Consider the following 13528-nt stretch of genomic DNA (forward strand, 5'->3'; position numbering starts at 1 on the left):
TAATGGTAGGTTTATTTGAACAGTGAGAGACAGAATAACAACCAAAAAATCCAGAAAAACGCATGTCAAAAATGTTATAAAATGATTTGCATTTTAATGAGGGAAATAAGTATCTTCCTGATCATCTTCCTGATGTCTTTGTGCCCACAACTTGAAATGGAACACTATTAAATGGGAGACTTTTAATCTCCCAACTGAGTTGTTTTAAAGGATGTGCATCTGTTGAAGGTCAAAGAATAAGATGTATTAATATTAGAATGAAAGGCTTGCATGGAAAGAACAATGTTGCTCTATCAAATAGAATAAATCCTCTCTGCTTGGAATTGAATCCCTTATGCTAGCTAGCTCATTTTTAGATGAGAGTAGCAAATGTTTGCTACTAGTTATCTTAAAAAAAACATGTCCTTTTGCCCAAAACTTTTTGTCCTTTCTCAATGTTATGAATTTTTTTGTCATGTTGCCAATTCTACTTCTGAATGTATCTTTGGTGCTTTCAAGGTGAGGTCAAGCCCAGTCAGAGCTAGTTTTCTTTCAGAGTTCCCAGTTATCATGAACGCACTGAAGTCAGAAGTCAGAGATTTCTGAGTTCCCAGTTGTCTTGAACGTACAATCAGACTTCACTCCTCGGTTGCTTTAGCCTTACTAGTCAGGCGCACCCCAATACATTATAAATTCAGTGAAGGAAATGATGGGAGAAGCTTAATGGATTCTTCCCAGGATCCGGGATCCTTGGGACGTCCATACCCTAAACCACCGCCAACTGTGACACAGCCTGGGATCGAACCCGGGTCTGTAGTGACACCTTAAGCACTGTGATGCAGTGCCTTAGACCGCTGCGCCACTCGGGAGGCCACCACAAATTGATTTTAACCAACAATTGGTCCCACAAAAAAATGCGGCCCTACGTTGTCATGTTGCCAATTCTACTTCTGAATGTATCTTTGGTGCTTTCAAGGTGAGGTCAAGCCCAGTCAGAGCTAGTTTTCTTTCAGAGTTCCCAGTTATCATGAACGCACTGAAGTCAGAAGTCAGAGATTTCTGAGTTCCCAGTTGTCTTGAACGTACAATCAGACTTCACTCCTCGGTTGCTTTAGCCTTACTAGTCAGGCGCACCCCAATACATTATAAATTCAGTGAAGGAAATGATGGGAGAAGCTTAATGGATTCTTCCCAGGATCCGGGATCCTTGGGACGTCCATACCCTAAACCACCGCCAACTGTGACACAGCCTGGGATCGAACCCGGGTCTGTAGTGACACCTTAAGCACTGTGATGCAGTGCCTTAGACCGCTGCGCCACTCGGGAGGCCACCACAAATTGATTTTAACCAACAATTGGTCCCACAAAAAAATGCGGCCCTACGTTGAATTTCAAAATCCCAATGTGGCCCTCGAGCCAAAAAAGTTTGCCCACCCCACCCCTGCCCTAAACCTTACCTTAACTCTTACCGTAACTATTTTAATTGCCAACTTCAATGGCATAGGGATGTCCAAAGGACACATTTCCATTTGACACCTGTTCAGGTTACCCACTTGTAAATACAGTGGAAAATAACTATATATGCGCCCCCTAATTAGTATTATCCATCAGGATTCTATACCGTGCATCCAGCAGCCGTAGCCAGCAGCAACCGTTCAAGAAGTAAGTCTCTAAATAGTTATTCTTCTAGCTAAAGGACATGACATTTTGGAGGGCTCCCGAGTGGTGCAGAGGTCTAAGGCACTGCATCTCAGTGCAAGATGTGTCATTGCATTTTCTGGTTTGAATCCAGACTGCATCACATCTGGCAGTGATTGGGAGTCCCATAGGGCGGTGCACAATTGGCCCAGCGTTGTCTGGGTTTGGCTGGTGTAGGATGTCATTTTAAATAATTTTTTCTTAACTGATTTGCCTTGTTAAATAAATGTGTTGCTGCCAATAGCATTAGCTTAGCTAGCTACTAGCCTTGACCGCAACCAGGATAGCTTGCTAGCTAATTAACATGACATTTATATTTGCATAGCTAGTTACTGTAGGGAGCCTACCTGCAGAGTTGTCAGGTCTAGCTAAAATTTCAAGACAAATGACCCCTCAAAACCCACCCACAAGGCCTGAAAAATATCCCCCCCCAAAAATGTTGCAGCAAGAGATGATTTGCCAAATTTATGGAATAGGTGTCTCCATAATGACAATCTAAATACAACTGGTAAAAATGTTTTATGTTTTTCTCTGCATTTCTCTCTTTGTTATTGGTCACACCAAATTATTTAATCTGAACTATATAAGAAGTGATTGATAGTGAATGGTTAAGACATACAGTACCGGTCAAAAGTTTGGATACACCTACTCATTCAAGGGTTTTTCTTTCTACACCTACTCATTTAAGGGTTTTCTACATTGTAGAATAATAGTGAAGACATCAAAACTATGAAAAAACACATATGGAATCATGTAGTAACCAGAAACAGAGTTAAACAAATCAAAATATACTAGTAGCCACCCTTTGTCTTGATAACAACTTTGCACACTCTTAGCATGCAGAAGATAGCCCTATTTGGTAAAAGACCAATTCCATATTATGGCAAGAACAGCTCAAATAAGCAAAGATAAAGTAATGATGGAATGTCATTTAAGACACGAAGGCCAGTCAATCCAGAAAATGACTCGACACAATCTTGTCTCGGAGCTCTACGGACAATTCCTTCGACCTCATGGCTTGGTTTTTGCTCAGACACGCACTGTCAACTGTGGGATCTTATATAGACAGGTGTGTGCCTTTTCAAATCATGTCCAATCAATTGAATTTACCAATTTCCAATCCATTTTAGGATAAGGCTGTAATGTAACAAAATGTGGATAAAGTCAAGGGTTGTGATAACTTTTCGAATGCACTGTACCCAGTGAGAAAGCACATCGTTCAATCCTATCTCCCTCTCTCTGACTGTTGGATAATTATTTCTCAGTTTGTCTCTCTTGCTGTGTTAGCTCTAGTAATGATTGTTAGGACTGGGGGCAGTCAGGATACAACAAATAAGGAAACTAGAATTATGAGGGAGAAATATGTAGCTAGCTAGTGCTGGGATTAGTTCATTGTTCTCACATCACTTGTCATGACTGCCTGCTACAGCACTCTCCCAACACATTTTAGTCTTTTAGCAGACATGCTTATCCAGAGCAACTTACAGTAGTGAATACATACATTTCATTTCATGGATTTTTTTGTTTGTTTGTTTGTACTGGTCCCCCATGGGAATCGAACCCACAACCTTGGCGTTGCAAACACCATGCTCTACCAACTGAGCCACAGGGAAGACCGATGGCATAGACACACATTGCACACCCTTTAGTTTGTCCATTTTCATCTCACATGATTTTACATGAATTTTTCTAAATGTAAAATTTCTGAAACATTTCAGTCACTTGCCACTTTTTGTGGCAAACACACACAGTTCTGGGTTGCTCATCTACAACAGGAAGCGGTCTCCTGCGTGACTGAGAAAGCAGTAGATGTTCTGGTTCAGGTCAGCACCACAGACCTATATAAGTCAGGGTTTCTCAAATCAGGTGTACCTAAAAAAACAAGTACAGAAACAGACTCAATGCTGAGTCTGTTTCTGTCTAAAGCAGAGCCCAGAATAGACATGCTTGTTGAAAACTTCAACCATCCACACACCTCTCATTAGGACTGAGTGTGTGTGTGTGTGTGTGTGGTGTGTGTGTGTGTGTGTGTGTGTGTGTGTGTGTGTGTGTGTGTGTGTGTGTGTGTGTGTGTGTGTGTGTGTGTGTGTGTGTGTGTGTGTGTGTGTGTTTTCTGGTCTACAACTGTGTAATGCGATCAATCAGTTTATTCCAGTTCAGAATTAAAACATATTTATTGTATTTTAATAGCAACAGTTCCTACTTAGACCTTTTTTTCAACAATCATTTCTACAGTAAGATGTACAGTAGGCCTGGCCATTTTTCATCTGTACTGTTACTTAAAGTTGCACTATCACAATGGAGCCTGTGCGCGTGTGTCTTCTGTTATACATCGGTGTGATGTGATCAATCAGTTTATTCCAGTTTAGAAAGAAAACGATTTATCATATTTTAACAGGTACAGTTCCAACCTAGACAGATATGTAAGAGTGTTTTTAATGGGGGAAAATAAAAATAAATAGCTATTTATATGGATATTTAATGTAATTGTTATTTGTTTTTGTCTATATTGCATTCGTTTTAGGCATAACGGCAATGAAATGTACTGATATTTATATATAGTTGCATGTTTTCATGAGCTTGGGTCCCAGGAAAACACAGAACTTCTCATTTGGGTCCCAGGCTGAAAACGTTTAAGAACCCCTGAACTAGAGGCGACAAAACTCTAGATCACATTTACTATACTGACGTGACATTTATCTGTATTTACGATTCTAACATTGCTTTATTATGTATTGGTAAATGTTTCACGTCAGTATCCTAATTTCTAGCAAACTCCCCAACCTAGGGAAAGTATAGGCTGAAAGTTTTATGCTGCAAAGTTATGGGAGGCAACCCAACTGGCTCATCGCGTTTCCCAAAGCCTTGGGTTCGCCTGATTTGAAAAATGGGGTCATGAGAGAAGCTCTCAATGAAATAAAAATGCATTGCTAAGTTCATAGAACTGGGGTTACGTGCGTAACCGCAGATAGACAGATAAATATAGGTTCTGTTAAACAGAGTGCTTTCTGTTTTTCTCCTGCAAATGTGGCTCTAACTTTTGCTATTATGACCCCATTCCTGAAAGATACAATTCTCAGGAACACGACTTGTTAGAACATGACTTGTTAGAACACGACTTGTTAGAACACAACTTGTTAGAACAGAGAGTGGACAGGCATAATCAGACTAGGGTGGAAAGCGGGGTGGAAAGCACCACATCATTGAAAGCAATGTCAATTCTGTTATTTTCTACACAGAATATCATACACAATTATCGCCTGGTGATCTTCCAATCACTTCCCAATACCTCTCTGAATCATTTCAGTCACTTCAAATCATACTTCCTTCAGATTGACATACTGTCAAAGTACTATCAAAGGGATTTGTAAGACTGTCAGCCCCAAATAAAAAAGTACAACTTTGGTTGTTGATTGGGTTAACACTATTTTTATGTCGCCACATTCTATAATCAAAAGGTAAGGTGTACGATGGCAGTGAATATTCAGTTTCAATCTAGCAAATATTGGACTACAAAGGCTGCAGCACCACTCTGTTCCTACGGCCCAGATAGCCCCGGCACCAACTGACAAAGCTCCTATAGGCCAGATACAGTGCCTTGCGAAAGTATTCGGCCCCCTTGAACTTTTCGACCTTTTGCCACATTTCAGGCTTCAAACATAAAGATATAAAACTGTATTTTTTTGTGAAGAATCAACAACAAGTGGGACACAATTATGAAGTGGAACGAAATTTATTGGATATTTCAAACTTTTTTAACAAATAAAAAACTGAAAAATTGGCCGTGCAAAATTATTCAGCCCCTTTACTTTCAGTGCAGCAAACTCTCTCCAGAAGTTCAGTGAGGATCTCTGAATGATCCAATGTTGACCTAAATGACTAATGATGATAAATAGAACCCACCTGTGTGTAATCAAGTCTCCGTATAAATGCACCTGCTCTGTGATAGTCTCAGAGGTCCGTTTAAAGCGCAGAGAGCATCATGAAGAACAAGGAACACACCAGGCAGGTCCGAGATACTGTTGTGGAGAAGTTTAAAGCCGGATTTGGATACAAAAAGATTTCCCAAGCTTTAAACATCCCAAGGAGCACTGTGCAAGCGATAATATTGAAATGGAAGGAGTATCAGACCACTGCAAATCTACGAAGACCCGGCCGTCCCTCTAAACTTTCAGCTCATACAAGGAGAAGACTGATCAGAGATGCAGCCAAGAGACCCATGATCACTCTGGATGAACTGCAGAGATCTACAGCTGAGGTGGGAGACTCTGTCCATAGGACAACAATCAGTCATATACTGCACAAATCTGGCCTTTATGGAAGAGTGGCAAGAAGAAAGCCATTTCTTAAAGATATCCATAAAAAGTCTTGTTTAAAGTTTGCCACTAGCCACCTGGGAGACACACCAAACATGTGGAAGAAGGTGATCTGGTCAGATGAAACCAAAATCGAACCTTTTGGCAACAATGCAAAACGTTATGTTTGGCGTAAAAGCAACACAGCTCATCACCCTGAACACACCATCCCCACTGCCAAACATGATGGTGGCAGCATCATGGTTTGGGCCTGCTTTTCTTCAGCAGGGGCAGGGAAGATGGTTAAAATTGATGGGAAGATGGATGGAGCCAAATACAGGACCATTCTGGAAGAAAACCTGATGGAGTCTGCAAAAGACCTGAGACTGGGACGGAGATTTGTCTTCCAACAAGACAATGATCCAAAACATAAAGCAAAATCTACAATGGAATGGTTCACAAATAAACATATCCAGGTGTTAGAACGGCCAAGTCAAAGTCCAGACCTGAATCCAATCGAGAATCTGTGGAAAGAACTGAAAACGGCTGTTCACAAACACTCTCCATCCAACCTCACTGAGCTCGAGCTGTTTTGCAAGGAGGAATGGGCAAAAATGTCAGTCTCTCTATGTGCAAAACTGATAGAGACATACCCCAAGCGACTTACAGCTGTAATCGCAGCAAAAGGTGGCGCTACAAAGTATTAACTTAAGGGGGCTGAATAATTTTGCACGCCCAATTTTTCAGTTTTTTATTTGTTAAAAAAGTTTGAAATATCCAATAAATTTTGTTCCACTTCATGATTGTGTCCCACTTGTTGTTGATTCTTCACAAAAAATTACAGTTTTATATCTTTATGTTTGAAGCCTGAAATGTGGCAAAAGGTCAAAAAGTTCAAGGGGGCCGAATACAAATGTCTTCTATCGGTCCTACGGCCAATCACAGATAGACGAGTAGCCCCTGTCCATTGATAGTTCCTACTAAGTCTGTTAAAGGGCATGGACTGAAAAATAGTACTATACAGTGCCTTTGGAAAGTATTCAGACCCACTGACGTTACGTTACGTTACAGCCTTATTCTATAATTGATTAAATAAAAAAAGATCCTCAGCAATCTACACACAATACCCCATAATGACAAAGCGAAAACAGGTTAGTAGAATTGTTTGCTAATTTATTAAAAATAAAAAACTGAAATACCTTATTTACATAAGTATTCAGACCCTTTGCTATGAGACACGAAATTGAGCTCAGGTGCGTCCTGTTTCCATTGATCATCCTTGAGATGTTTTTACAACTTGATTGGAGTCCACCTGTGGTAATTTCAATTGATTGGACATGATTTGGAAAGGCACACAGCTGTTTATATAAGGTCCCACAGGTGACAGTGCATGTCAGAGCAAAAACCAAGTCATGAGGTCAAAGACAGGATTGTGTCGAGAGACAGATCTGGGGAAGGGTACCAAAAAATGTCTGCAGCATTGAAGGTGCACAAGAACACAGTGGCCTCCATCATTCTTAAATGGAAGAAGTTTGGAACCACCAAGACTCTTCCTAGAGCTGGCCGCCCGGCCAAACTGTGCAATCAGGGGAGAAGGCCCTTGGCCAGGGAGGTGACCAAGAACCCAATGGTCACTCTGACAGAGCTCTAGAGTTCCTCTGTGGAGATGGGAGAACCTTCCAGAAGGACAACCATCTCTGCAGCACTCCACCAATCAGGCCTTTATGGTGGAGTGGCCAGACGGAAGCCACTACTCAGTAAAAGGCACATGACAGCCCACTTGGAGTTTTCCAAAAGGCAACTAAAGACTCTCAGACCATGAGAAACAAGATTCTCTGGTCTGGTGAAACCAAGATTGAACTCTTTGGCCTAAATGCCAAGCGTCACGTCAGGAGGAAACCTGGTAACATCCCTACGGTGAAGCATGGTGGTGGCAGCATCATGCTGTGGGGATGTTTTTCAGTGGCAGGGACTGTGAGATTAGTCAGGCTTGAGGCAAAGATGAACGGAACAAAGTACAGAGAGATCCTTGATGAAAACCTGCTCCAGATCGCTCAGGACTTAAGACTGGGGCGAAGGTTCACCTTCCAACAGGACAACGACCCTAAGCACACAGCCAAGACAATGCAGGAGTGGCTTCAGGACAAGTCTCAATGTCCTTGAGTGGCCCAGCCAGAACCCGGACTTGAACATATCTGGTGAGACCTGAAAATAGCTGTGCAGCGACGCTCCCCATCCAACCTGACAGAGCTTGAGAGGATCTGCAGAGAAGAATGGGAGAAACTCCCCAAATACAGATGTGCCAAACTTGTAGTGTCATACCCAAGAAGACTTGAGGCTGTAATCGCTGCCAAAGGTTCTTCAACAAATTACTAAGTAAAGGGTCTGAATATCATCAAATCAAATTTATTTATATAGCCCTTCTTACATCGGCTGATATCTCAAAATGCTGTACAGAAACCCAGCCTTAAACCCCAAACAGCAAGCAATGCAGGTGTAGAAGCACGGTGGCTAGGAAAAACTCAGTAGAAAGGCCAAAACCTAGGAAGAAACCTAGAGAGGAACCAGTCTATGAGGGGTGGCCAGTCCTCTTCTGGCTGTGCCGGGTGGAGATTATAACAGCACATGGCCTAGATGGTCAAATAATAATAATCATAGTAGTTGTCGAGGGTGCAACAAGTCAGTAACACAAGAGTAAGTGTCAGTTGGCTTTTTCATAGCCGATCTTTGAGACTATCTCTACCGCTCCTGCTGTCTCTAGAGAGTTGAAAACAGCAGGTCTGGGACAGGTAGCACGTCCGGTGAACAGGTCAGGGTTCCAGCAGGTCTGGGACAGCAGGTCTGGGACAGGTAGCACGTCCGGTGAACAGGTCAGGGTTCCATAGCCGCAGGCAGAACAGTTGGAACTGGAGCAGCAGCACGGCCAGGTGAACTGGGGACAGCAAGGAGTCATCAAGCCAGGTAGTCCTGAGGCATGGTCCTAGGGCTCAGGTCCTCCGAGAGAGAGAAAGAAAGAAAGAGAGAAAGAGAGAATTAGAGAGAGCATATTTAAATTAACACAGGACACCAGAAAAGACAAGAGAAATACTCCAGATGTGGCAGACTGACCCTAGCCCCCCGACGCAAACTACTGCAGCATAAATACTGGAGGCTGAGACAGGAGGGGTCAGGAGACACTGTGGCCCCATCCGATGAAACCCCCAGACAGGGCCAAACAGGTAGGATATAACACCACCCACTTTGCCAAAGCACAGCCCCCACACCACTGGAGGGATATCTCCACAAACAACTCGAATATTTGTGTAAATTTGTGATATTTCCCTTTTTTATTTTAATACATTAGCAAACAGTTCTAAAAAACTGTTTTTGCATTGTCATTATGAGGCATTGTGTGTAGATTGATGAGAAAAATAAAAATATTTAATCAATTTTAGAATAAGGCTGTAACCTAACAAAATGTGGAAAAAGTCAAGGGGTCTGAATACTTTTCGAAGGCACTGTATAGACCCAAGATTGTTCTGCTAGGGGGAAAAAAGTTCTATATTAGTTTTTTTAAGAGTGTAGTGGTTGAAACATGCCCTACAACCGATTAGTAGGAAGGAAGATACGATTCAAGGGGCTATGGGTCTATCTATGATTGACTGTATGACTATTATAAAAACACATTTGTAGTGTGTTTAGGAGCAGTGGTCACCATCCATCGTCTTGAAGATCTATTCTCCGGTAGGGTTTCACTCCATCACATATCACAACAGTTCCCACCAAGCAAGTTCTTGTTGAGAAGCTAGGTGTAGTTGAGAAGCTAGGTGTAGTTGAGAAGCTAGGTGTAGTTGAGAAGCTAAGTGTAGTTGAGAAGCTAGGTGTAGTTGTGTGCGTGCAGGAAGCGTGAAATACTAACTCTTCTACCTTTCCTACCACATGATGTGTGTATGGTAATGTCAGTGTTGGAGAAAGCTGGTGATGACAATGTAAATAAAACCCCTTTTTTTTTTTTTTTTTTTACTTTATACCATCGATGACTACTCTGGTGCCGCTCTGGACTTCCTATCTGATCATGTTTAGCCAACACACTCTTACTTTCACCATCATCTGTTTTTCTTCCCACAGGAACACCTTACAGAGCTTGAGCACATGTAAAACAACAACTTCTAAGGAAGATACATAGCTTTCACTATAACCTTGTTTACTATCTGTTTATTATGTTATGTAAATAACTGATGAGAATTTATGAAGAATGACAACCTTTCATTGCAGTCTGGTTTCTTTGTTTACCTTTAACAGTAGAAAACATTCCCAAATGTATAAACAGGTTGTTGTGCTCCTGCACCTACTGAAAACGGTACAACAATGATATAAGATTAATTATGTATGCCTTTTGTTTAGATGACAAGACAAAGTAGCCTACACACCTGTGGAAGATGGTCACGTTCAGGGTCCAATTACAGCTACAACTGACAGGTTGAATACCATGTGCCTTTTCCCCCCTTTTTTTTAAGGAGTAAGGGGATGGGCTCTAGACCATCCTATCAGCCAATCAGGTCTGTGTATGTAAATATCTAATTTCATATTCAAATATGTTTTCTAACAACCACATGATCAGACTGAGTGGGCCAAGGAGGCTCAGTGAAAATAAATTATAAAACACACACAGTAATTTATTAGACATAAATTGATGATTTAAAAATAAAATCCAAAGACTGCATGGGGGCTTTAATAATTTGAAGTTTCAAGACCCATGGGATGATGTCAGAGTTCGACGTTCCAAAGATTCCAGAAAGCAGGGACCCTTTTTAAATGAACGTAAAAACATCCAATCACACGTTTATAGCTTGCTGGTAGCCAATCACTGGAGTCCATGCGTTATGCCATTTATATCATGGTGGTGACATGATTATAGTGTCACAGGCCGGCTCATAGCCTGTGTCAAAAATGAGGGGACATGAACAACAGGTATAGGCCAATCAAAAGGTTATTTATTATAAACGATAAAAAAAACGATTAACTTTAAACAAAGAAAAAGTAATGAGGTGTGGAAATGTCATAATGTAGGGTGTAGGTAAGGTGCATGGATGCATGAATCTGTGTGTGTGAACATGACTGAGTGGAAACATCAGGCCCTACACCCAAACAAGGGCACTGCGTTCATCCACCTCTGGCCTGCTGGCCCCCCTACCTCTGAGGAAGCACAGTTCCCGCTCAGCCCAGTCAAAACTGTTCGCTGCTCTGGCACCCCAATGGTGGAACAAGCTCCCTCACGACGCCAGGACAGCGGAGTCAATCACCACCTTCCGGAGACACCTGAAACCCCACCTCTTTAAGGAATACCTAGGATAGGATAAAGTAATCCTTCTAACCCCCCCCCCCCTTAAACGATTTAGATGCACTATTGTAAAGTGGTTGTTCCACTGGATATCATAAGGTGAATGCACCAATTTGTAAGTCGCTCTGGATAAGAGCGTCTGCTAAATGACTTAAATGTAAATGTAAATGAAACTAAGTAAACCTACAAAAGAACAAACAAAACAGGATCATACCTGGAGGAACAGAGAGAGAGAATGGTTAGTGAAGCAGCAGGTTTAAATACCCTGAGCCCAGGTGGCTCCAATCACTAACGACCCTCCTCTGCCTGCAGGAGGAACCGCCCCTGCACTGCAGAAAAGGGGCCGTGACAATAGCCACAAGGCAAACACATGGGCCGTGCTCGAGAGGATCAAACCCGCAATGTATCATTGGTAAATCGTGACTGACTGTCTGACCTACAAATATAAATTAGTCTTTATTTATGATGCAATGTTATTTGTAGATCAGTCTGTCGACAGTCATCTGAAGTCGTTTTGATACTCTCGAACACGGCCATTGCCTCTCAAGTATTATCACTTAAGTATATCCTGCCCACAGCCTAAATAACACATTTCCAGTTCTTGTATTTTGGGATTCAAAATAAAGTTTACCGGAAATATTGTCCAACTGTACTGAGAAGGTTTAGGTTTCCAAAATATGAAGTATTAATATATAAAGTATTAAAGATGTTGAACCTGTTCTCATGTTATTTGTCTTTGCTTCGTCTGATAAAAAAAAAAAGAGATCTCAAATTCATTTGCGCATAATCTCCTCTATTTACGGTTCACTACTTTCATCACTTGCCGTCATAATTCCCCCTGTTTTACTTTGTGGCGTGGATGAGCTCTGAGGCGCTGAGAAACCAGCAAAAATAAGCAAGACCTAGCAAGAATAAGGCCTTTAACTCGGCGATTTCCCTTCAAAATAAATGTCCCACAAGGAAGATTTTTCTTTTGTAACATTTTATTGGGAAATGTTAGCAGACTTAGAATTTTGTTTGACTATATAAACATTTTCAAAAGTTAATAGGCTTAGTAGGCCAAATACTATTATAGCATTGGCGATATTGTAAACAGCATTGGAAGTAATGATTACTAGATAGTTATTATGGTAACACTAGTAATTCAAACAAAACATTCTTTATAATGCCACTGTTAATAATTATTATTATTATATAGTAGGCCTATAGGGCGCAAAGGTCATACATTTAGAAAAATAAAAAATAAACTATAATTGTACTCAAAATTGTATAACATAAATATTATAATTATAATAAATGTTTTTTTTAAAGTATCCCATTGTTATTTAGCCCATTCATATTGAATGATGTTCAGTACGTTTTTTAATATTAGACATAAATATTGCACCATACATAATTGCCTGCACAGAAAAAAAATGAATGAAATTGTATGAAATGTATGCATTCACTACTGTAAGTCGCTCTGGATAAGACCATCTGCTAAATATGTAAAATGTAAATGTAAAAATGTGTCGCAGTTAAAAGAAGGATCCATTCTAATCAGGAGCACTTCTAGTTTCCAAATCCACAGTTTACACCCAGAGGAGTGTCACTGATCATTTTGTGTCCCTTAAAAAGTGACGAATCACGTTTAAATGCATTACGTTTTTCATACCGGACATAAATATTGCACCGTACATAATCGATTGTGAGTCCATAAAACCAGGGTCCAGCCTACTCACTAGAGTCCATAGGACACAAAACAGATGAACCAGGGTCCAGCCTACTCACTAGAGTCCATAGCATACTAAACAGATGAACCAGGGTCCAGCCTACTCACTAGAGTCCATAGGATACAAAACAGATGAACCAGGGTCCAGCCTACTCACTAGAGTCCATAGGATACAAAACAGATGAGTTTGAACAAAGCACCTTCAATGGAGAATCATTATTGAACAAGCTTTTTAGTTCAGGACTAGGCTTACTATCTGTCTGGGAAACTGTCCCTCAATGGTACAAATATAACACTGTAAAGGAAAAACTAGAGAATGTGTCCATAAAACCAGCTCCCAGTCTGCACTTTTGTACTATCACTTTAACTCTCTGCTGACTGACTAATTCAGGACTATATCTTAATCACAATGGAATACATTTATCATTTTAGCTTACTCTTTGTTTGCTTCCAGTATGAAACTGCACTCTTGGATTGTCTTATAATGGAGGTGCCAAATTCCGACTATTAGCATGTGATTAGGTG

This window comes from Salmo salar, chromosome 14, assembly GCF_965601325.2.
Source record: "Salmo salar chromosome 14, fSalSal1, whole genome shotgun sequence".
NCBI lineage: Eukaryota > Metazoa > Chordata > Actinopteri > Salmoniformes > Salmonidae > Salmo > Salmo salar.